This window comes from Miniopterus schreibersii, assembly GCF_964146895.1.
Source record: "Miniopterus schreibersii genome assembly, chromosome: 1".
Classification (NCBI taxonomy): domain Eukaryota; kingdom Metazoa; phylum Chordata; class Mammalia; order Chiroptera; family Miniopteridae; genus Miniopterus; species Miniopterus schreibersii.
In genome coordinates, this window is record NC_138101.1 from 104,318,991 (window position 1) to 104,345,807 (window position 26,817).

At 38.1% G+C, this 26,817-nt stretch overlaps 1 protein-coding gene across 5 annotated transcripts in view; it reads left to right on the top strand.

The window, feature by feature from the left end:
- NEO1 (neogenin 1) overlaps positions 1 to 26,817 on the top strand; it is a 273,254-nt gene that overhangs the window by 64,592 nt on the left and 181,845 nt on the right. The window contains exon 1 of one of the 5 annotated variants that reach the window (XM_081130190.1): positions 23,322 to 23,341. The exons of the other annotated variants lie outside the window; for them this stretch is intronic. The gene's annotated coding sequence lies outside the window, so the exon portion shown is untranslated. Of the gene's footprint in view, positions 1 to 23,321; positions 23,342 to 26,817 lie in introns of those variants that run through there. 5 annotated transcript variants of the gene reach the window in all.

The following is a 26,817-nucleotide window of genomic DNA, read 5'->3' on the forward strand; positions in this document are numbered from 1 at the left end:
CTCTTATTCTCTTTATTGTATTTTTTATTTTCTCATTTTCAGCTATTATCCTATTCCTATTCTCTCCCTTAATTTTTTGCTGGCTGTTCTTTCAGAATCTTTTCTCTGCTTCTGTTATCTCCCAGTAGCTTCTCTGTTTTTTACATTTTAGTTTATTATTTTCTAAATTTTCACCACTATTAACAACAATATGCATCTCTCTCTAAGCGTTACTTTTATCTCTTTTTTTAAGGTTTTTGTGTGTGTGTGTGTGTGTGTTCTCTCCTTTGACTCTCCCAGTTATATTTTCATGTGGGTTGTTTTCATTACTGTCAAGATATTTTGTAAGATACCTCGTTTCCTGGAAGTTTAGTTGTGTATTGTCCTGCCTTGCCAGCACCCATACAACAGCTTACACGACAAGGTTGGGGCTGAGACATAGTTAGCCAACCTGAGAAGAGGGTCCTCCCAAGGATTGGTCAACGACAATCTAGACCCAGCCACAACAGGAGAACATAAAGAAACCACAAAAGGGACACCCACAAGAAGGACATGCTTAGAGCAAAGAGCTCTGGGCTCCACTGGATCCACAAGACAAAATCCCATCCCACAAGACTGAGAGACAGCAGATATATCTAATATATAGATACAAACACTAAGACCTACCAAAATGGGGAGACAAAGAAACAACCCCCAAATTAAAGAAAAGGAAACATCACCAGAAGAAGGGATGAGATGGAGTTAAGCAAGTTATCGAAAACGGAGTTCAGAGTATTGATGATGAAGATGTTCAAGGAACTTAAAGAGAAAAACAAGGCAATAGAGGATAAGATTGAGGACTTTAGGGAAAACATGAAAAAAGAGATACATAACATAAACAAAAATCAGACAGGAAATAAAGAATGCTGTATCTGATATCAAGAATACGCTGGAAGGAATTAAAAGCAGGCTCAGTGAAGCAGAGGATAGAATAAGTGACTTAGAAGACAAGGTAGAAAAAAATCACTCAATCAGAGCAGCAAAAGGAAAAAACACTTAAAAAGCATGAGGAAAGTCTAAGGGAGCTTTGGGGCAACATGAAGCACAACAACATTCGCATTATAGGAGTGCCAGAGGGGGAGGAAAGAGAGCAAGGGATAGAGAAGTTGGTGGAGGAAATAATGATAGAAAACTTCCCTATGCTGGCGAGGGAGAAAGCCACACAAGTTCAGGATGCACAGAGGGTTCGAAACAAGAGGGACCCAAAGAGATCCACTCCAGGACACATCATAATTGAAATGGCAAATGTCAAGGATAAAGAGAAAATATTAAGAGCTGCAAGAGAGAGACAAGCAGTGAAGTACAAGGGAACCCCCATAAGGCTGACAGCTGATTTCTCAACAGAGGCTCTTCAGGCCAGAAGGGAATGGCATGAAGTTCTCCAAGTAATGAAAAGCAAGAACATGCAACCAACATTGTGTTGTCTAGCAAGGCTAGCATTTAAAATTGAAGGTGAAATAAAGAGCTTCCCAGACAAAAAAAGGCTATAGGAGTTCAGTACCACCAAACCAGCATTGCAAGAAATGCTAAAAGGACTGCTTTAAGAAAAAGAAGGAATAGTGAGAGAAAGGTAAATCAGCGTAAAGGGGAAAACTGGCATTACATAAGTTGATATCAATAGTAACCTTAAGTGTAAATGGAATAAACGGTCCAATCAAAAGACATAGAGTAGCAGAATGGATAAGAAAACAGGACTCAAACATATGCTGTCTACAAGAGACCCACCTGAGAGCAAAAGACTCACACAGGCTAAAAGTGAAGGGATGCAGTAAAATATTACACGCAAATGGAAAGGAAAAGAAAGCTGGAATAGCAATTCTTATTTCTCACAAAATAGACTTCAAATTGAAGACCATAACCAGAGACAAAGATGGTCACTACGTAATAATAAAGGGATCAGTCCAACAGGAGGAAGTAACTCTTATAAACATTTATGCATCCAATATAGGAGCACTTAAATATATAAAAAATTTCTTGGGGGAGTTTAAGGGAGAGATTGACAGCAACACGATCATAGTGGGGGACTTTAACAGCCCACTGTCAGCATTTGAAAGATCATCAAGACAAAAAAATCAAGAGGGAAACACAGACCTTTAATGACTCACTAGATCTAATGGATTTAATTGACATTTACAGAACATTTCACCCCAAAGCAGCAGAATACACATTCTTCTCAAGTGCGCATGGAACATTCTCAAAAATAGACCACATGTTAGGGCCAAGGGAAGTCTCTACAAATATAAGAAGATTCAGATATCTTCTCGGGTCACAATGCCATGAAACTAGAAATCTGCCAGTATAAAAAAATTCAAATATTCAAGCACATGGAGATTAAATAGCATGCTATTAAACAATGAATGGGTTACCAAGGAGATCAAGGAAGAAATCAAACACTTCATGGAAAGTAACGAAAATGAACAGACAACAACCCAAAATCTATGGAACACGGTGAAAGCAGTCCTGACAGGAAAATTCATAGCATTTCAGGCCTATCTCGAAAAACAAGAAAAAGATCTAATGAACCATCTAACACAACAACTAAAAGAACTAGAATGAGAACAGCAAGAAAAGCCCTGAGGAAGTAGAAGGAAGGAAATAATAATCAGAGCAGAAATTAATGACATAGAGACTAAAAGAATATAAAAAATCAATGAAACCAAGATCTAGTTCTTTGAAAAGGTAAATTAGATTGATGCACCTTTAGCCAGACTTACTAAGAAACAAAGAGAGAGGACCCAAATAAATAAAATCAGAAATGAAAGAGGCGATATAATAACTGACCCAACAGAAATACAAAGGATTGTAAGAAAATACTATGAGCAACTATATGCCAACAAATTGGACAACATGGGTGAAATGGACAAATTCCTAGAAGCATTTGGCCTTCCATAGCTGAATCAAGAAGAGGCAGAAAACCTGAATAGGCAGATAACTAATGAAATTGAAGCAGTAATCAAAAAACTCCCAGCAAACAAAAGTCCTGGACAAGATATTTACAGGCAAGTTTTACCAAATATTCAAAGAAGAATTAATACCTATCCTCCTCAAACTATTCCAGAAAATTCAAGAGGAGGGAAACTTCCAAACTCTTTTTATGAGGCCAGCATCATCCTAATCCCAAAACCAGATAAAGACACTACAAAGAAAGAAAATTACATGCCAGTTTCCCTGATGAACATAAATGCTAAAATCCTCACTAAAATACTAGCAAACCAGATCCAGCAATACATTAAAAAGATCATGCATCATGATGAAATGGGATTTATTTCGGGGATGCAAGGCTGGTACAACATCCGCAAATCAATAAATGTGATACATCACATAAACAGAATGAAGGACAAAAATCATACAATCATATCAATAGATGCAGAAAAAGCATTCGACAAAATCTATCACCCATTTCTGATAAAAACTCTGAGGAAAGTGGGAATACAGTGATCATACCTCAACCTAATAAAGGCCATATATGACAGACCTACAGCCAACATAATACTCAATGGACAAAAACTAAAACTATTTCCATTAAAAACAGGAACAAGACAGGGATGTCCACTTTTATAATTTTTATTCAACATAGTACTGGAAGTCCTTGCCACAGCCATCAGACAGGAAGAAACATAAAAGGTATCCAAATTGGAAAGGAGGAAGTAAAACTGTCATCATTTGCAGATGACATGATACTGTACATAGAAAACCCTAAAGACTCCATCAAAGTACTACTAGATTTGATAAACGAATTTGGCAAGGTAGCTGGATAAAAAACTAATATCCGAAAATCAGTGGCACTCTTATGCACCAACAATGAACTCTCAGAGAGAGAAACTAAAAAACCATACCGCCCAGCCGGGCATGGCTCAGCGGTTGAGTGTCGACCTAGGATCCAGGCGATTGGGGTTCCATTCCGGTCACGGCACATGCCTGGTTGCAAGCTTGATCAATGACTCTCTCATCATTGATGTTTCTATCTCTCTCTCTCCCTCTCCTTTCCTCTCTCTGAAATCAATAAAGATATAGTTTAAAAAAAAATAAAAAACCATACCATTTACCATTGCAACTAAAAAAATAAGATACCTAGGAATAAACTTAACCAAGGATGTAAAAGACCTGTACTCGGAAAACTACGTGACACTAAAAAAGGAAATAGAGGAAGATTTAAACAAGTGGAAGAATATATCATGGTCATGTATTGGAAGAATTAATATTAAAATGTCCATACTACCCAAAGCAATTTATAAATTCAGTGCAATTCTTATTAAAATACCAACAGCATATTTCACAGACTTAGAACAAACATTTCAAAAATTTATATGGAACCAAAAAAGACCCCCGAATAGCTGCAGCTATCTTGAGAAAAAAGAACAGAGTGGGAGTGATCACGATACCGGATTTCAGAGTGTATTACAAAGCCATTGTAATCAAAACCGCCTGGTATTGGTACAACAACAGGCATATAGATGAGTGGAACAGGACAGAGACCCCAGAAATAGTCCCACTCCATTATGGTCAGTTAATATTTGACAAAGGAGGCAAGAGTATCCAATGGAGTAAAGACTGTCTCTTCAGTAAGTGGTGCTGGGAAAATTGGACAGATACATGGAAAAAAATGAAACTAGACCACCAACTTTCACCATACACAAAAATAAACTCAAAATGGATAAAAGACTTAAATGTAAGTCATGAAACCATAAAAATCCTGGAAGAAAACATGGGCAGTAAAGTCACAGACATCCCATTTAGTGGAATTTTCACTGATACATCTCCCAGGGCAAGAGAAAGAAAAGAAGAAATAAACATATGGGACTATATCAAACTTAAAAGCTTCTGCACAGCAAAAGAAAACAGCCTCAAAATACCAGGGAACCCCACAGTCTGGGAAAACATATTTGCTAAGGATGTATCTGATAAGGGGCTAGTTTCCAAAGTGTACAAACAATTCATACACTCAACAAGAGGAAGACAAACAACCCAATTAAGAAATGGGCAAAGGTTCTGAATAGACACTTCTCCAAAGAGGACATACAGATGCCAAGAGACACATGAGAAAATGCTCAGTGTCGCTAATCATCAGAGAGATGCAAATTAAAACCACAATGAGGTATCACTTTACACCTGTGAGAATGGCTGCCATCAACAAATCAACAAATGACATGTGCTGGCCAGGATGTGGAGAAAGGGGAACCCTAGTACACTGCTGGTGGGAATGCAGACTGGTGCAACCACTATGGAAAACAGTATGGGGGTTCCTCAAAGAATTAAAAATGGAGCTACCTTTTGACCCAGTGATTCCACTCCTAGGAGTGCATCTTAAGAATCCTGAAACACTAATCAGAAAGAATATATGTACCCCTATGTTCATAGCAGCACAGTTTACAATAGCTAAGATCTGGGAACAGCCCAAGTGCCCATCAGTAGATGAGTGGTTAAAAAACTGTTCGACATCTACACCATGGAATACTACGCTGCTGTAAAGAATAATAATCTCGTATCCTTTGGGACAATGTGGATAATGTGGATGAACCTGGAGAGCATTATGCTAAGTGAAATAAGCCGGCAGAGAAAGACAAACATCACCTGATCTCTCTTATACATAGATTCTGAAGAACTTAATGAACTGATGAACAGAATAGATTCAATGACATGGAAGCGTAGATGAAACTCGTGAAAGTCAGAGGGATGGAGGAGGGTGGATGGGTGGAGCGGGAGAGAGTAAGCAAAGAATTTATATGCATATATGCACAACCCAAGGACATGGACAATGGTGGGGAGAGGGACTGGGGAGGGGAATGCGATGGGGTGGAAAGGGTCATTGGGGAGAACAAAAAGAAATGATAATAATAATTGAGGCAGAAAAGTTGCACAAAATTACCAGGGGGAAATCATATAGAAAAAGAAAAGAGGAAACCAAGGATTGATCTTTGTGAAGTGCTTTCACTTGGAGCATCATAGAGGAAGATGGCAGAGAAGGACAGGTTTTAACAAAAGAGTTTTGAAAGTGGAGTGTGAGAGAGGAGAGAGAGCATCAAGGGGGATCTGGTGAAATGAAACATCTGAAGACTTCAGAGGGTAAAGGCCTTTGATTTTTTTTGCCTAATGGAGATTGTTGGTAGCTCTGTATAAAGTTTCAGTAGATTCTCGGAATGGGTAAGCAAGGTTGTAAAATGTTAAAGAATGGGAAGTGAGAAAGATGAAGGGAGTGCGAACTATTTCAGGAAGTTTGCAGTGAGGAGAAAGAGTGAGAGAAGAGAGTATCTCAAGGTGTTAACAAGATTAAGGGAAAGATTAAAGAAGCCTTTGGTTTTTTTTCCCATGTGGCAAAATGTGTATTTTTGTGGATCAGGACTAAGGTCCAGTAGAAAGGAAGAGACTGAAAGGGAGCAAGGCAAGAAGATAGTTGTTTCAAATGAGGAAATAAGGTATAGGCGAAAATGTCGGGAAAAAATTATACCAGGGAGAGAAATGGCGGAAGCAAAGGAATTGTACCTCTTTTAGGGTTGAACTATATGAAATTGCTGATATTTGACCAATTAAAAAAATTTTTTGAACCATTTAAAAAATTTTATTGCAGTGTATATTCAATATTATTTTGTATTAAATTCAGGTGTACAGCACAGTGGTTAGACAGTCATATACTTTATAAAGTCCCCCCAGTATTTCAGTTATCCACCTGTCCCCACGCACAGTTATTACAAAATTATTGACTATGTTCCCTATGCTTTAATTTACATCCCCATGACTATTCTGTAACTACCAATTTGTACTTCTTGGTTCCTTCACCTTTTTCACCCAGCCCCCTTAACTCCCTTTCATCTGGCAACCATTAGTCTGTTCTCTGTATTTATTAGTCTGTTTCCGTTTTGTATCTTTGTTTTGTTTTTTAGATTCCGTATATAAGTGAAATCATATGATTTGTCTTTCTCTGACTGACTTATTTCACTTAGCATAATACCCTCTAGGTCCATCCATGCTGTCGGCAAACGGTAAGATTTTATTTTTTTGTTTATGGCCGAGCAATATTCCATTGTGTAAATATACCACCACTTTTTTTTATTAATCCTCACCTGAGGATGTTCTTTCCATTGATTTTTAGAGAGAGTGGAAGGGGGAGGAGAAAAACAGGTAGACATCGATGTGAGAGAGACACATCAATTGGTTGCCTACTGCATGCACCCTGATGTGGGCCAGGGATCATACCTACAACCCAGGTACATGTCCTTGACCCGAAATTGAACCTGTGACTCTTCTGTATGTGGGCCAATTTCTAACCATTGAGCCACACTGGCCAGGGTACCACCACTTTTTTTATCCACTTGTTTATTGATGGGCATTTGGGTTGCTTCCATATCATGGATATTGTAAATGGTGCAGTGAACATGGGTTTGCATATATTGTTTCTACTTAGTATTTTGGGTTTCTTCAGACATATACCCAGAGGTGAAATCCCTGGGTCAAGAGGCAGTTTCAATTTGAATTTTTTGAGAAACCTTTACACTGTTTTCCATAGTTGTTGCACCTGTCTGCATTCCCACCAACAGTGCATGAGGAATCCCTTTTCTCCACATCCTTGTCGACACTTGTTGTTTGTTGATTTATTGACTATAGCAGTTCCGATAGGTGTGAGATGGTATCTCATAATGGTTTTAAGTTGTATTTCTATGATGATTAGTGATGTTGAGCAACTATTCATATGTTTATAGCTCATCTCTATGTCCTCTTTGGAGAAATGGTGATTCAGGTCTTCTGCACACTTTTTAATTGGATTGTTCATTTCTGTGGTGTTGAGTTGTATGAGTTTTTTTTTACAAATTTTGGATATTAACCCCTTATTGGATGTATCATTGGCAATATGTTACAGAAAATTCAGCCCTTGCCAATTTTTACTCAGTGGTTAGAGCATAAGCCCACAGACTGAAAGGTCCCAGGTTCGATTCCAGTCGAGGGCATGTACCTTGGTTGCAGTCTCAATCCCTGGCCCGGTCAGGGCTCATGTGGGAGGCAACCCATCGATGTGTCTCTCTTACATCAATTTCTCTCTCTCTCTCTCTCTCTCTCTCCCTCCCTCCCTCCCTCCCCCCCACTTTCCACTCTCTCTGAAAAAGCAATGGAAAAAATACCCTCTGATGAGGATAACAAACCAAAAAATTAAAAAAAAATTTCAGTATGTTGTCTTTTTGTTTTGTTGATGGTTTCCTTTGCTGTGCAAAACAGTTTCGTTTGATGTAGTCCATTTGCTTATTTTTTCTTTTGTTTCACTTGCCTGAGGAGATTTATCAGAAAAAATATTGGTAAGAGAAATGTCTGAGATTTACTGCTTAAGTTTTCTTTTACTTGTTTTATGGTTTTGAGTTTTACATTTTAGTCTTTAATCCATTTTGAGTTCATTCGTGTATATGGTTTAAGAAGGTTTGAGAAGGATAGGTGTTCTTTGAGCGTTTGGTAAAATTCACCTGCGAAGCCATCTATCCCAGGACTTATGTTTGTTGAGAGTTTTTTTTTATTACTGCTTTAATTTTTTTAGTTGTAATTTGTTCAGATTTCTGATTCTTCCTGATTCAGTTTTGGAAGATTATATGCTTCTAGGAATTTTTCCATTTCATCCAGATTGTTCGATTTGTTGGTATATAGTTGTTCGTAATAATTCCTTACAACCCTTTGTATTTCTTTGGTGTCAGTTGTTACTTCTCCTCTTTCTTTTTTCCTGATCAGTCTGGTTAGGTTTGTCAGTCTTGTTTATCTTTTCAAACAGCCAACTCTTGGTTTCATCGATCTTTCAAATTGCCTTTTTTTAAGTCTTTTTTAAAATTTCTGCTTGGATCTTTATTATTTCTTTTCTTCTACTCACTTTGGGCTTTGGTGGTTGTTCTTTTTCTAGTTCCTGTACGTGTAGATTGTTTATTTGAGATTTTTCTTGTTCTTGATATAAGCCTGTAATGCTATGAATTTCCCTCTTAGGACTACTTTCACTGTGCCCCATAGAATTTGGGTTGTTGTGTTCTCTGTTTCAAGGCATCTTTTGATTTCTTCCTTGATTTCATTGTTAACCCAGTCATTGTTTAGCAGTATGTTACTTAACCTCCATGTGTTTGTGTTTTTAGTGTTTTTTTATAATTGATTTCTAGCTACATACCATTATGGTCAGAGAAGATGATTAATATGATTTCAGTCTTCTTGAATTTATTGAGACTTGTTTTGTGTCCTAACGTGGTCTATCCAAGAAAATGTTTTATGTGCACTTGAAAAAAAGTATATTCTGAAGTTTTTGGGTGTAATTCTCTGAAACTATCAATTAAATCCATATGGTCTAGTGTGTCATTTAAGGCAGCTGTTTCCTTGTTGACTTTTTATCTAGAAGATCTATCTGTTGATGTCTTTAGGGTATTTATTATGCTATGATTATATTACGTTTTATCTCTCCCTTTATGTTTATCAAGGTTTGCTTTATATATTTAGGTGCATCAATTTTTACAAGGGCTATTTCCTTTTAAAAAATTTATATTGATTGATTTGAGAGAGAGAGAGAGAGAGAAACATCGATTTGTTGTTCCACTATTTATGCGTTCATTGGTTGCTTCTTGTGTGTCCTGACGGGGGTGGTTATTTCCTCCTGTTGGATTGATTCTTTTTTCATTATGTAGGGTCCTACTTTGTCTCTTGTTACAGCCTTTGTTTTAAAGTCTATTTTGTCTGTTGTAAGTATTGCTACCCCAGCTTTTTTTTCATTTTCATTTGCATGAAATGTCTTTTTCCATCCCTTTACTTTCAGACTGTATCTTCTCTTTGTGAGGTGTGTTTCTTGTAGACAGCATGTTTATGAGTATTGTTCTTTTAATTCATTCATCGACTCTATGCCTTTTGATTGGAGCATTTAATTTGTGCATTTAAAGTGATTATTGATAGGTACATATTTATGCCTTTTTATTCTTTATACCTGTGTTCATCTTTTTTAGTTGTTGTTTTTGAAAAAGTCCCTTTAACATTTCTTATAATACTGGTTTGTTGGTGATGATCTCTTTTAGTTTTTTCTTTGGGAAGCTCTTTATTTCTTCTTCAACTCTAAATGATAGCTTTGCTGGGTAGAATAGTCTTAATTGTAGGTTCTTGTTATTTATCAGTTGAATATTTGATGCCAGTCCCTTCTGGCTTGAAATGTTTTTGTTGAGAAATCAACTGACAGTCATACGGGAGCTTCTTTTATGGGTAACTTGCTTTTGTTGCCTTTAAGATTCTTTGTCTTTAACCTTTGTCATCTTAATTCTGATGTGTCTTGGTCTGGGCCTCTTTGGGTTCATCGTATTTAGAACTCTCAGCATTTCCTGGACTTGTGTGTCTTTTTCCTTCACCAGGTGAGGGAAGTTTTTAGTCATTATTTTTTCAAATAGGTTCTCAATCCTCTGCTCTCTCTCTTCTCCTCTGGTACCCTTACAATGCAGATGTTGTTAAGCTTCATGTTGTATAATAACATGAAGGTCCCTTAAACTTCCCTCATTTCTTAAAATTCTTTTTTTCTGCTCTGCTTAGGTGTCTGTGCTACCTTGTCTTCCAAGTCATTAGTTCCATCCCCTGCTATTGATTCCTTCTAGGGTATTCTTCATTTTAGATATTGTATTTTTCACTAATGGCTCATTTCTTTTTATCGTTTCTATGTCCTTTTTTTTTTTTAAGTTTTATTATTGTTTAAAATATTACAGATATCCCTTTTTCTCCCCAATGACCCGTTCCACCCCATTCCTTCCCCCTCCCCAGTCTCTCTCCCCACCATTGTCCATGTCCTTGGGTTGTGTATATATGCACATAAATTCTATGTCCTTTTAATCTTCACCTGAGGATATTTTTTCCATTGCTTTTCAGAGAGAGTGAAAGGGGGAGGGAGAGAGAGAATTATTGATGTGAGAGAGACACATTGATTGGTTGCCTCCTGCACAAGCCCTGACCCGGGCCAGGGATCGAGCCTGCAACCGAGGTACATGCCCTTGACCAGAATCAAACCCAGGACCCTTCAGTCCAGGGGCCAGTGCTCTAACCACTGAGCCAAACCAGCTAGGGCTCTATGTTCTTTTTTATGCTTAGTATCTCTTTGCTGAAGTTCTCATTGAGTTTATCCTTTCTTCCCCTAACCATTGTTTTGAACTCGGTATCTGGTAGCTTGGTTGTCTCTATTTCATTTAGTTCTTTTCTGGGGATTTCTCCTGTTCTTTCATTTAGAACATGTTGTTTGTCTCCACATTTTGGCTGCCTCGCTGTATTTGTTTCTGTATATTAGGTAGATCTGCTATGTCGCTCAATCTTGGTATGATGTCCTTATTTAGTAGGTGTCTTGTGGGCCTCAGTGGCTCTGTTTCCCTGATCACCTGAGCTAAATGCTCCAGGAATGTTCTTGTGTGGGTTATATTAGTCCTGTTGTAGCTGAGTCTTGACTGATGTTGGCCTGTATGCAGAGATGGATGACCCTCAAGCTGGCTGCCTATGAGGACTGACCCCAACAATAGTGTATGAGCTGCTTTGTGGTGGCTGACCCCATGAAGTGGAATTGACCTCAGCAGGATCTGGTGCTGGCTGGGATCTTTCCTTTGTGCAGCTTGTGAAGCTAATTGGGTTGTGTCTGGTGTGTTTGGAATCACACCACCAGGTGGGTTGGTTCTGGTACCTCTTGAGAGGTACTCTGTTGCCAGTCAATGTCAGATGCTGCCTGTAACGGGCCTTGGGCTACTTGTTCGGAGCCACATAGCGATGTGTAGTTTGTGACTGCCTCTGCTGGGCCTGGGTGCACATGGGAGGGGCCAAGCTATGTACCCAGGCTGGCTTCCACCTGCTTCCAGTGGGTGTGGGGGGAGCAGGTCAGTAAAAGGCCCAAGGCTCCCTGAGACAGCCTTTGCCTCCTGGTTGTCTGTTAGGCTCAGTCACTGGAAGAGCCTCTGGCAGTTTGAGTTGCATGAAATAGATTCTCAGTGAGTCACCAGATAGGGGTGAGAAGTGTTCACCATGTTGATAGAGATTCAAGCCAGTGCTAGGTCTGAGGCCACTCAGCAAAAGTCTCAGGATACACCAAGGAGAGCCACCACTCTCTGGGATCCCAGCATCCTGTGGTGGGGTGGGATCTCAGGGTGTTGTCAGAATGAGGCCATCAGTTTAACCAGCTAAAACAGACCAGTATTTGGCCATGTGGAGAGAGGGCATTGTACAGGAATGGAGGTACTGCTCAGGCATAGGGGAGAAAGTGTCCCTCCCCTCCAGCCCCCAAATTCAGTCTTTTCCCCTGTGATTCTGGCACTGTCCGAGCCTGCCCAAGCTCCTCAGGAGCTTTTTAATAAGGACTGGACCTCAGCTGGGGCTAGAGTCTGCCAGAAACCTCTCAGCCAGTAGTGACCTGGAAGGGCGGAGCCTCCAGGAGTTGGCAGGGAGGGGCTGTTTACATTCCCTAGGCTGCTCTTACAGGGAAGGAGATGTGCCACCCTCAGCATCCTGGGAGAGGAACCCAGCACAGGGATGCTTTTTGCTGTTACTCCTGCCACCCTCCCCACTTCCACACCACTCAGTTTCTCCCTTTATGACTCTGGCCCACTCCCAGCAATGGGCCTTTTGCTGGAGCCCAGAGTGAGTGCCGCTACTGAGATTCTGTGCACTGGTCTTTTAAGAGAGCCCTTCTCACCAGGCTGGGCGGAATCCCCACTCATTTTCACAGCAGATATTGTGTGGGCTCCTCCTATGGCTCTGGTGCTTTGGGCTGGGGAGCCTGGCTTGGGGCTGAAGCCCTTGCTCCTTGAGGGGGAACCTACTTAGCCAAGATATCCCTTCAGATTTTCTTATGCTGCCTGTTGGTGCAGTCCAGCTCCTTTTGGGTCTCTGTATTTCCTACTGGTCTTGATGGGGGTTCCTCTGTAAATCTTAGTTATAAGACTTGTGTTCATCTAGTCTTCAGATGGTTATTCAGGTTAGTTCTATACTTCAGCTGCTACTCTGATATTGGTCCTGGGAGGAGGCAAGTGTAATTTCCACTTACTCTGCTACCATCTATTTGACCAATTTTCACCTTAAAATATTGCATTTTCAAATGGTTTAATTTGATGTTGTGACAGAAAGTAAAGAGGAAAGATGAAAATGAAGAAATTTGGAAGTACAAAAAGTAGAAGTCGAGTTTATATAAAAGGGTTTGCATTTTCTCTGTCAAATAGGCAGGGTCATCTTAATAAAATGGGCTCAGAGCAAAAAGAGAGTAAAAAGGATTGGGTTATATACTGTTGCGAGTGTGAGGCTAGAGAGTCAGAGACAAAGATGAGTTGAGGCAATGGTGTCAACATATGGTGAAGACACTTAGATTAAGGGAGAGGCACTAGGAATGGAGAGAATGGGCACATTCCAAAGACATCATTCCAGTTAATTTGGTAAATTAATTGGTCCTGAGATAGAGTAGGTGAGGTAGAAGATAATAAAGTTTTGAGATTAAAGGAGTAGAAAAACGCCGATGCTTCCTAGGGAAGATTTAGAATAAGGAAGAAGTGTTAGGTTTTAATTTGTTGAGCTTGAGTTGACATGAAGGAAGAGACTCAGATTTCTATACCATCATTACAGTGGATAGTTAGAGTCTGGAAAATGAGTAAACTGATTTAGAAAATAAATACAGAGAAAAGGTAATTTTATTTTTATTGGTTAGTAATTCAAGAGTGTCCGGTACAGTATTTTCACACTACTTACCTTGCTATTCTTTTCTCTTTTTAAAATAAAATACATATAATTGACATATAACTTTGTACTAGTTTTAGGTACACAGCATTTGATGTATATGTATATATTGCAAAATGATCATCAGAATAAGTTTAGTTAATATCCATCACCATATGTTACAGTTTTTTTAAAAAAATATATCTTTATTGATTTCAGAGAGAGGAAAGGAGAGGGAGAGAGAGAGAGAGAGAGAAACATCAATGATGAGAGAGTCACTGATCGGCTGCCTAGCCCGCAGCCCTCACCTTTGACAGTCATCAATATGTTGTTTATCGTGAGCTTGGGGTTTTGTGTTTTGGTTTTTTTTATTCCACATGTAAGTGAGATAATCCAGAATTTGTCTCTTTCTGTCTGACTTACTTCACTTAGCATAATGCCCTCAAGGTTCACCCATGTTGTCACATTTTTTTTATTCATTCATCCATCGGTGGACACTTAGGTTGTTTGCATGTCTTAGCTCTTGTAAATAATGCTGCAATAAATGTGGGGGTACAGATATCTTTTCCAGATAGTGCTTTCATTTCCTTTTTTTTGTTCTGTTTATTTTTTGAGGAACCTTCATATCATTTTCCATAGTGGCTACACCAATTTACATTCCCATCAGTAGTACATGAAGGTTCTCTTTCCTCCACATTCTTTCTCCAACACTTATTTCTTGTCTTTTTGACAAATGCGAGGTGATAAACTCATTGTGGTTTTGATTTGTATTTACCTGATGATTAGTGATGTTGAGCACTAATGTATCATCACCATCTGTGTGTTTTCCTTGGAAAAGTGTTTATTCAGATCCTCTGCCCATGTTTTAATTGGATTATTTTTCCCATTGATTGTATAAGTTCTTTATATATTTTGGAAATTAGCCCCTTATCAGATATATGATTTGCATTTATTTTCTCTCATTTGATAAGTTGCCTTTTCATTTAAAAAATTTTTTTTTGTTTGTGTTTTTTGGCTGTACAGAAGCATTTTAGTTTGAAGTAATCCTACTTGTTTATTTTTGCTTTTCTTGACTTTTCTTGTGATGTCATTGTTTCTTGATTATAGTTATGAGTGGACAATAGATTTTATGTTTGATCAAAAGCAGTTTCGTTTGTCCCCTTGCTCCCATTTAAGGAGTAGGAAATTTTGCCTTTTTAAGGAGTGGGAATACAGATAGAGTTAAGAATTAGCTCAGTGATTTGTAAATAACCTGATAAAGTATTATCATTATTGTTTTTGATATCTCAGAGAAAAAGTCTGATAGGCTAGATTTTTTTTCTGTACACAAATGAAAATGTTTGGAGATACGATGTAAGATAAACTAGTGGACAAGTCACTTTACTTTTGAGACATCTACCTCATCATGCATAGAATGAGGGTTTAGTTAAGGTTCTTTCCTGTCCAAAATTAAAAGAATTTTTAATTCAGTTAATTTTTATTTTTGATGTACTTTTAGAAAACAATAAGGACTTTGGTAAGCAGTCAAAAATATGCAATGCATAGCATATAACAAACATGTTAAGAAGATACTCGACTTTGCCCATATTAAGTGAAGTGCATATTAAAGGAATTTGATATCACTTTTTTTGCACATTAACTTGATAAACATTTATTTTATTTTTTTAATTTATCTTTATTGTTGAAAGTATTAAAGGTGTCCCATTTTTTCCCCCCAATTGACCCCCTCCACCTCACTCCCACCCACTCCCCAGGCCTTCACCCATTTATTGACTGTGTCCATGGGTTATGAATATATGCATATAACTTCTTTGGTTAATCTCTTCCCACCCTCTACCCCCCCCTTCCCTCTTTCCTCTGAAATATGATCATCTGTTGCATGCGTCAGTGTCTCTGGATCTATTTAGTTAATCAGATTTTTTGTTCATTAGCTTCTTCTTAAAGAAGACCCTTCAACATTTCCTGTACTGCTGGTCTGGTGGTGATGAACTCCTTTAGCTTTTTCTTATCTGTGAAGCTCTTTATCTGACCTTCAGTTCTAAATGATAGCTTTGCTGAGTAGAGCAATCTTGGTTGTAGTTCCATGTTTTTCATCACTTTGGATATTTCTTGCCACTTCCTTCTGGCCTGCAAAGTTACTGTTGGGAAATCAGCTGACAGTCTTATGGGAGCTCCTTTGTAGGTAACTAATTGCTTTTCTTTTGCTGCTTTTAAGATTCTCTCTGTCTTTAACCTTTGGCATTTTAATTACGATGTGTCTTGCTGTGGTCCTCTTTGGGTTCCTCTTGTTTGGGACCCTCTGTGCTTCCTGGACTTGTAAGTCTATTTCTTTCCCCAGGTAGGGTAAGTTTTCTGTAATTATTTTTTCAAATAGGTTTTCAATTTCTCGCTCTCTTTCTCCTCCCAGGACAGTGGGCTGTGTGCACTGTCCTGTTGTAGTTGAGCTTTGGTTTCTGGCACCCCAATAATATGAATGCTGGGCCTCTTGAAGTTGTCCCAGAGTCTCCTTATATTATCTTCATATTTCTGGATAATTTTTTCTTTTTGCTCTTCTGGTTGGGTGTTTTTTGTTTCCTCATGTTCCAAATTGCTGATTTGATTCTCAGCATCCTCTACTCTACTGTTGATTCCCTATAAATTATTCTTCATTTCAGTTCATGTAGCCTTCATTTCAAATTGGTACTTTATTATGTCATCAATTTTCTCAGTTGTTTTTGTAATACTCTTACTAATATGCTTGAGCATCCTTATAAACAAAATTCTGAACTCTACCTGTTAGCTTGCTTGGATCTATTTCATTTAGTTCCTCTTCTAGAGATTTCTATTTCCTCCTTTGTGACATGTTTCTTTGTCTCCACATTTTGGCTGCTTCCAGGTGTTTGTTTTTATGTATTAGGTAGAGCTGCTATGTGTCCTGGAATTTGTAGAGTGGCTTTGTGTAGTAGGTGTCCTGTAGGGTCCAGTGGCTCAGTCTCCCCAGTCACCTTAGCTAGGCCTTCTAGGTGCTCCCCTCTGTGGGCTGTGTGCACTGTCCTATTGTAGTTGAGCTTTGGTTGCTGTTGGTGTCACTGGGAGGGATTGACCCCCTGGCCAATCGGCTGTGAAGACCAGCTGCAACTACAGGGAAAGAGCTGCTCTGCTGGAGACACACCTGTGGAGCAGGATTTACTTCAGTGGAGCTTTGGTGTTCATCAAGTGCATCCCTTGAGTGTGTCACTTGTGGCTGTGGTAGGGTTGTAATCCAGCGTGGTTGAATCTAACCACCAGGTGCACTGTCTCTGGGGCCTCCTGGGAGGTGCAGAGTCAGCCTCTACCTGTGCCTTGTCCAGGGCCACCCAGCATGAGCTACACAGCAAACTGTATTTGGCTGCTAAATTTTGCTGGGTTTGGCGGTGTCCAGGAGAGGCCAAGCTATGAGTGAATGCAGGCTGCCAGTAGTGACAGGCCTGGGTCTATTTATGAAGCCCTATGGAGCACGCTGATGCTTGTTTGAGAGATTTTAGGAAAGTCCTAAGCATGAGGCTAGAGAGGCCACTTGCATAGAAAAGCCACTGGAAATGAATTGGATGAGCCTGCAGGTGGGGAGGGGCGGGGTTTCTGGGAATCACCAGGGTGGGGCCAAAGGTGTGAGTCAGGTGCTGGAGATTCAAATATGGCTCCTGCCTGCTGGCTGTGTGGGGAGGGTTCACCAAAGGAGCAAGGGCCTCTGCCAGCTCTTCTGCCTGAGAGAAAGCTGCCTCTCCAGCTCTCGCCCCAATTTCAGGCAAGTTCCTCCCCAAATGTTCCAGGTTCCTTTCAAGCTGCTGCCCAGCCCTGGGGCTCAGAGGGTTTTCGTCTAAGTGAGTCCATGCATGGGCCCTTTAAGAGGAAAGCCTGGGGCTCCTGCAGCCTCCAGGCTCGTCATCGACAGTCCCTGCTGCTTTTCGCAGTCCAAAGTTGTGGGGACTTCGGGGGATCCGATGTCGGGATGGGACCCCTCACTCCTCCGGGAAACCTCCACAACTGAGATATCCCTCCTGGGTTTAAACCGCTGCACCAGGTGTACGCCTGTGGCGGAGTCTCTAGGATTCAGCCCCAGTCCACCCACATCTCCCGCCCCTCCTACCGGTCTCGATGCTTCTTCAGTTCCCTGGTTGTAGGACTTCTGTTCAGCTAGATTTTAGGAGGTTCTGAGTAATGGTGGTTTTGTATTTTAGTTGTAATTTAGATGCGGTTGTGGGAGACGGGCTGTACAGCTGTTACCTACACCACTGTCTTGTTTCTCTCCCCTTGATAAGCATTTAGAAGCAACTCAATTTTGACAGGGGAAAGGGGGGGGAAATCTATTTTATATACTATTGAAGGGAATATAAATTGATACAGCCTTTCTGTAGGTGGTGCCATTTTTAAAAATTTAAGATACACATTGTTTTGACTCAGTTCTGTTTAGAAACCTGTCCTACAGCTATCTCTTACGTGTGCAAAGAAGTATAAGTACAAGAATGCTCACTAAAGTATTGTTGTAGTAGCAGAAAATTGGAAATGACTTAAGTGCTAACCAGTATGTGTAACTCTCCTGTGTAAGGTAATCATATGTTCCAGTTAGTTTGGGATGGGTCTGATTTATACCTGTGGTACCAGAATAATTATTAAGAGCACTCTCTTTCACTCTCAGTGGTGTCCTGGTTTGTGTAATAATTTACGTGTTTATTATATGTGCACACTAATAGTATGGATTACTGTGCATATGTTAAAAAGCACGAACTCTATGTATTGACTTGGAACTATATTGAAGACATTGTTAAGTGAGAGAAATGTGTTGCAGAACAATATATACGGTCCCTTTCATTTTTAGAGTAAATCCCCCTGTACTGAGTGTGTGTGAACGAAAGACAATAAGAGACACAGAGAGGATCCATTAAAAAGGTGTGGAAGGATTTACACTAATTTGTTAATATGATAACCTCTTAAGGGAAGTGGCAGCCTCGTGAATGGGCATATATTTATTCATTTACTTTTATTTTTATTTTTTTATTGAGAGAGAGTTTGATCGATCTGTTGTTCAACTTATGCGTGCATTCATTGGTTGATTCTTGTATGTACCCCGCCTGGGAATTGACCCGCAACCTTGGTGTTTTGGGACGATGCTCCAACCAATTGAGCCAGCCAGCTGGCAGGGTCTGATTTATTTATTTTTAATGAAAGCAGTGACAAATGGAGGCAACTGTTGATTGCTATTAGATGCTATGATTTTTAACTAGAAAGAATTAATAAAATAACTATTTTTAATATGAAATTTTAACTATTGTTCTACATCCTATATAAATTTAAAGAAGGTGTCACTGTCATTCTACCATTACAAATCAACAAGGTTATCGTATTACCTCCTGTTTCTTGTATATGCATAATCTGTATATTCATAATTATTACATAATTATAATCAGATCACATATATAATTTCATATATATTTTAAAAATCATACTCTTTAGCAGTGATTTTCAACCTGTGTGATGCAAGAATTTTTAAAACATGCAGTACCTGACTATTGGCACTGACCTCTTTTCCCTTAGATAGTCAAATAAAAAAATGACAACAGCCAACACAATGATAGCCGCCTGGTGTGAACGAATCAAAATTGTATGTATGTTTTGGTCAGATCTGCAAAGAATATATTTTTTGGTGTACTGCAGCATTTTAGTAATTAGTTTGTGTGTGTCATGAGATGAAAAAGGTTGAAAATCTATGCTCTATAGCTTATTTTTGCCACAATTTGATAGCATTTTTGAATGCTTAGTATGTGCCAGGTATGGTGCTAAATGGTTTACATGTGTTATATGATTTAATCCTCTCAACTGCATTATGAGGCAGTAACTATTATCCCCATTTTATAGATGAGTAAACTGAAATTAGATAATTTTTCCAAGGCCACATAATTGGCAAATGACAGAAACAGGATTTGAACTCAGCAGCTTGACTCTTGAACTCATGGCCTTATCCATTATTCTTAATCCCTCTCATAATTTTTAGTGATTGTATAATATCATTGCGCGATAATGTACTTAGCCATTTTTCTAGTTGTAAATCTAGTTTATAGGATTTAAAATTTGAACCTCAAAAGTTTTAAACACACTGATGCCTACTCTGTGCAGGAACCTTTATTTTAGATACTGTGGGCACTGGTATATGTACGTATATGTGGTATGGTTTAGTGTTACTTGACTTTGTCATACACAGTACATTTCTGAAAAGCTGTATATATGAGATGAAAATTTGTTTATATAATTATCTTTTTTCCCAACTGAGTTTTGCTATTTTAAAGATGTAATCATCTGAAAGCAAATACTTTTCTCTTAATAATCAAAGTATTTAATAAAAATCAGCAGAGAACTCAGCACTGTGTTTTGTGACTTCAGAGATTCTGCTTTTGTGCATAGTGGCATCTGCAGGAAAATTTCTTTAAATGAACACTTAACATGACTTGTGATTATTCAATAAAAGTGTATAAATTTTGAACTGTCCGTTCAAATGGAGAAATTACATGTATAATTCCAAAATCTTTTGTTTGTCTTTAGAATATGCATTTATGCTTATATTGAAATAGGGTAAAATTACAGGGTTCATATAGAGAAGTCACATTTGTAACTTAGGAGGGGCTGCATAGCTGTCTGACCTCTTCTGTTCCCTGGGTCAGTGTTAGTTACTGCATTTTTATCTTTGTGAGAGACAGAGCGTCAGCTGCTCTAGTTGGGTTGAAGGCAATAATTAAGAGCTTTATTTTAAAGCTCACCTGCTAGATTTCTAGGTACCTGTTAAAATAAAAGCAAAGCATATGGTTATCTGACAAATAACTTAGAACCGTCTTTGCTAAATTATATCTGACAAATAACTTAGAACCGTCTTTGCTAAATTTATTTTTGGTGGTACTTTTGTTTAATCCACTAGGATTTTGTGGGACCACCACATAGGTGGTGGTGGTGCATGCTTTCATCAAGCAGCATGTTATGTTGCTACTGGCCATCATGGTTCAGCAAATTGTGACCTGTGGGTCACATCTGGTCTCTGGCCTGTTTTTGTGCATCCCATGAGCTAATACTAGTTTTTACTTTTTTGTTTTGTTGGTTTTTTTTGTTAAAAATATATCTTTATTGATTTCAGAGAGAGGAAAGGAAAGGGAGAAAGAGAGAGAGAAACATCAATGATGAGAGAGTCATTGATAGGCTGCCTCCTGCATGTCCCCAACTGGGGATGGAGCCCACAAAACCCAGGCATGTGCCCTGACCGGAAATCGAACCCCGATCACCTGGATCCTAGGTTGACACTCAACCACTGAGCTACACCCGGCCGGTTTTTACATTTTTAAATGATGTTAAAAATATAAGCTTAAAAGCAAAGGAGAATATGTGACAGACTGTATGTAGCCTGCAAAGCCTAACGTATATACACCATCTAGCCCATTTAAAGGAAAAGTTTGCTGACTCTTAAGCCATTAATGTTTATTGCTTAGAACTTTTAATTCATTAAGGGTTGTAAAATGGTAATATTGTATCATTAGTTCATTAGTAGGTGGAATACTTCTATAAACAGAAACTTACTTTCATCAGCAATTTATTGCCTTTAGGAACAGTTTGATTAGGAAAAATGCTTAATTTTTTCACTCTTACATGCCAGTTTTCAAAGTAATGAATTAGTTCTGTAACAGTCTCCAAAGGTAACCAATTAATTTTTGTTTTGTTTTTGAGGTCATTATAAAGTAATGGAATTCAACGTATTTGAGTGTTTCAACTTACTGCGTTACCATTATCAGTGCTTAAATATTCCATATTTGGCCCTTTAAGAGCCTCATGAGTCTTTTGGGATGACCCTAGCAGTAGTTGGTAGCTTTTTGTTTTCTGGTATAACAAGATGTTGCAGATTCATTTTTGTTTCAGTTGCAGTCCTGGAGTGAGCTAGTTTTTTGAAGGCTCTTTTGTGCAGAAAATGGAATTTAGAGCCAAAATCTGGGTATGGAAAGTACTCATTGCTTCTGGGTTGGTCATTTTTACTATGCTTTTTCAGTGAAGTTAGCTAGGAATTACGTAGCTTTAAAATAAATACAAATTTATATTGTTTTTATATCTATATCACTTTTCCACATTGAAAATTTTATTCTCCATGATGGCAATGAAATTTACTCATTTGCTTTATTGCGCACACACACACACACACACACACACACACACACCACCTCATAGTAACTGCAACAAAATGGGTATTAAAACAGTTTAAAATTTATGCAATTCTTTTGGTTCTTAAGGCATATTCCACTATGTATAATTTGGTTATTGTGTTCTTAAATTCTCTTAGACAAGTTCTTCTCTGTGTGGTTATAATGATAACCAGAGATTTAGATTTGTTTCATTTCTGCTTTTAATTTTTAGGGCTATTTAAAATTGAATTTTGTTTTTCAATTATGTACAATATTTATGTGGTCCCAAAGTCAAGTCTATGGACAATGTCTGTTTAAAGACATCTAGCTGGATCCTTGTCTCTTCTAACCATATTTCCTCTTTTTATATGTGTTAGAAATTGTGTGTGTGTATTAATATCCCACCTTTTTTAGATAAAAATACCCACTTGTCTCCAACCTTGCTTTTTTACTTAATTATTCTAGAGATCACTCCATGGTAGAATATAAAATTATTCTGTAGTCTTATTTATATCTGCATAGTATCTCATTGTGTCAGTGTACCATAGTTTGTTCAATGTGTATGTCCCTTATTGATAGACATCAGGGTTGCTTCCAGATTTTTACTACAAGTAGCACTACAATGAGTAGTCTTGCTTGTACCTGTTTTCATATTTTGGCCAGTGTACCTTTGGGATAGATTCATGGACATGGGATTGCTAATAAGTCAAAGGACTAATGCATATATAGTTGTGCTAGATGTTGCAACTTTCCTTTATAGTGGGTAACATTTTGCATTTCCATTAGCCTTTTTCCTTATACTTCCATGTTGTTAAACATTTGGGTTTTTACCAGTATGATAGGTGAAAAATTGTATCTCAGTGTACTTTTCATTTCTCTTACTGTGAGTCGGTCGAGATCTGTTAAAAGGGTGACTAAGGGCTATTTGCATTTCATTTTAGTAACTAATTCTACATCTGCAGAATTTTTGTTATAACTCTGTATGGTGTCAAATTGGGTGCAAGATCCATCGAGATGATCACTCAGTAAGTCATGTAATGTCTAATCACTGAGGTGTACACCTGAAACCAATTTAATAATATATGTCAACTGTAATTGAAAAATAAAAATGAATTAAAAATGAACAAAAAAATTAAAAGTAAAACCTGAAAAAAAATCCAGACATTTATTTGTCATGGTCTTGAGGCTGGTAAGTACAGTTATAGTGGTATGGAAAAGGCTTATTTTACTCCCACAAATGTATTTACAACTGCTTTGCTGTTATAGATAATATGGCTTTATTGTATTTTGGGGCTTGTGTCTTATTCTTCTGATATTATTAACATGTTTTCTTGGATTTTAGAGGCCCCCAATTATTTCACATCTGAAGTGTATTATCAGGACATTACAAAATCAGTGAATGGAATATGAATTTGTCTGAGGCTTGAGTTAATAAGTTTTTGGATTTAGTTTGTTTCCATCATTAAATTGAACAGAAGAATTCTACAACATGGTCTTCAGATCTTGTAAGACTATGACATGATTTTTCTGAAACATCTGTTTATTTTGCAGTAGAGCTTGTGCATGTACAGCATTCTTTGTAGAACATAGCTTTGGTATTGTAAGATTCATTAAGAATTCTTAGTCTGGTGTTCTCTTTTGCATATATTTACATTGTTAGATTGTCCCATGGGATTTCATAAATATTCTGTTAGTAAAGCTGCTGACAGCAAAAGCTTTTAATAAATTATTCATGTGCTGTTTGTTTTTTATGTTCAAGAATTAATGCATCTTTACTCAGAATTTGTTTTTAGCTGAACTTAACAATTTGTAAACATGTGGTATACTTGAATAAAATCTGTAATGCTTGTTTTCCATGAGAAAAGTACTCCCTTTGTTAGTGATATTTAGAATGATATCAGTTCTCTAGAACATAGTTGATTACTGAAGAATGATATAAAAATAGCTTTCAAAACTGTAAAATAATTAGTTATAAAAGTTGCTACTCTTTCAAGATGTGGGCCACTGAATTTTATCTCTAATTTTCTCATTCACTATTGACTATGTACTATTCACTTTCATTTATTGAAAAACTTAAGGTCTTGTTTTACAGTCTTCCTCTCCATTCCAAGTCTGCCATTGTTCTGGATAATTTGAGTGTCTGCTTGGCTTACCCTTCTAATGTCATCTCCAGGTCTTTAACTTCATCATCTCCAATGACTTCTCTTTCATGCTACTTAAAACACCAGCTTCTATAACTGCACCCTACTCCTTGTCATTACTCCACAGTGCTGAAATATTAAAATAATATTACATTCTCACCACTGTCTGCTGTCCTTCCGGGGTTCCCATATTATATAGGCACCATTTTTACCCATCTCACTTCACTCCTGTTCATTTCCTTCCCTATCTTAGATTCTGTTGACGGTCACTTGCTGATGTCTTCAACCCTCTTACTTCAGTGTCACTCTACTCATCTGCCTAGAAAAATTCAGTTTTCAGTGTCTATTTTCTCTTCCCTTTATATTCTCATTCTCATATTTGAACTTCTTTAAATAGTTACCAACCTTAACTGGACTTTCAGTGCAGCCCAGTGATCCTGCTTTTCCTTTTCAGTGCTTTCTTCCATTCTCACTGCAGCTAGTTCAGACGTTTATAACCACCTACAAACATCCCACTTCCCAACATCCCTAGCCTGCCTGCACCATCAACAGTTTACTCACCTCATACTTTAGAGATTATACAAGCAATTAACAATGACTCCCATAACTACTACCAAGCTTCCCTATCTCACCTTCCTTCTTGTTACAACAAAAGAAGTGTACCTCCTCTGATCCAAAATCAGTCCTTCTACATGTCTTTTTTTTTTTTTTTCTACATGTCTTTTAAAATGTAGACATTTAATGCTTGAAATTTCCCTCTAAGCATTGCTTCAGTTACATTGCACAAATTTGACCTACTATATTTTCATTAAGTTCAAAATATTTTGTAATTTCTCATGTGATTTCTTCTTTAATCTGTTGGCTCTATAGAAGTATGTTGCTTACTTTCCAAATATTTTAGGATTTTACAAGTATCTATTGTTGATTTCTAGTTTAATTCCATTGTGGTAAGAAAACATACTTTGTACTATTTCATCCCGTCACACGCACATGAGTAGGCACTCAAAAGATTCAAAGGGACTGACTCTTCCACCAAATTCCAGAGTTTGTGTGTGTGTGCACGTCTGTGAGTGGCCCCCCCCCTTGTCTGTTTGTCTCTCTCTCTCCCTTTGTCTCTCTCTCTCCCTTTCTCTCTTCCAGCTCCCACCTGGTGATGCCATATTCTCTTGTCCTCTGACCTCTGTGACTTTTGCAGGCTTCTCCTCTTAAACGTTGGTGTTCTGCAGAAGTTGGTCCTCAGCTTTCCTCAGATTTTACACTTCTTAGTCTATCTCATTTTATCTTGTAACTTCAGTTTCAAGGTGTATCTCCATCCTGAATCTCTACTGAGTTCCAAGCTTGTTGCCCTCCACACCCACGTCCCATAATCATCTTAAACTCTCCATGTCTCCAGTAGACACCATGATCTCTCCCACTGTGTCCCCTTCCTCAGTGACTGGCACCTCTGTTTAGCCGTTGTCGAAGCCAGAAACTTGTCAGTCATCTTTGACTCCTCCATCACCCTTACTCCACATTAACTCACGCTCATGTTCACATTTAATCCTTCTCCAAGGCTTATTAATTTCACCCTAAAAAATCATCACATCTGCCCGTTTATCTTAGTCACTCTTGCTACTTTCCTAATAAGATTTCAGGTTTCACCTGAGATTACTGCAGTGGCTTTCTAACTGGTTTCCTTGTCTCTAGCCTTGTTCTCTTCAAGTTAATCTCCATTTTGCAACAAGAAGTGAGTGTTATCTTCATTTCTCATCTAAAGCCCTTGCCAAACTTCTTAACTAAGCATATAAAATTCCTCACAATGTGGTCCTTGCCTACTCAATTCTGAATTTCCTTGAGTGCTTTGTCTCTTCCACTGCCACCTAGTTTCTAGGTCTTTGCACCTGCTGTTCCTTTGGCTACATACATTCTGCTTTTCACTGGCTGCCTCCTACTCCTCCCTCAGGTTTCACATCAATAATCACAGTTTGCACAAATGCTCTCCCTGACTCTCTAGGCCAGTTCTCTCTGCACCTTATATATACACCCTTTCTTGGCTCCCATCACATTGTTCTGGTTGTGTTTGTGTGAGCTGTGATTGTATTTGTAACTTGTCTTATTGTTGTAACTTGTGTGCTTAGCATCCTTCATTCATTCAATAAATATTTATTGAGTACCCACATAGATGCCAGGCAAGGTTCTTGCTCTCATCAAGCTTGTATTGTGGGGATGGAAGTGGGTTAGGGTGAAGTGAGAAACCATAAACAACAAAAGAAAAAATTTTTGTTCTTATATATAGTAGATTCCGACTAATGTTTTTGAAAGAATTAATGTATGAATATTTATTTTAAAGAACCCTTGAAGTCCACACATCTTTGATATTATTATTACTGACTTAAGCTCTTGAAACTCTGCTCTCTAAAAATCTAATATACCTCTTTTGGATCTAGTGGTCTGTAGTAATTAGGTTATTATACAGAGCCTTTTACTCTACCTTATCTTAGTTTTATTTTATCTAGTTTCCCTGAACAAAGGCAAGGTAATCAAGGCTATTTGAAGCACACTTCGGAAATAGCAGTGAGAAGTGATATTTAACCTCAAAAATGGAAAAAATAATATGTTACTAAGAAATATGTTATTTTCATTTTTAAAAAATAAAGGTCAAGTCTTAGATCCTAAAATTAGAAAAATTTCTTCTCAAATACAGATTTTTGATAGTAGGTTATCTCAGATTGGCAGAATATTGGGAACACTTTTCGTAAAATGCTGTGTCACTTTATTAATATCTAACTCTTTAATTGTATGAAAATGTGACAATAAATTTGTTTTAAAATCTTATATACTCAGAGTATTAAGGCTTTTTT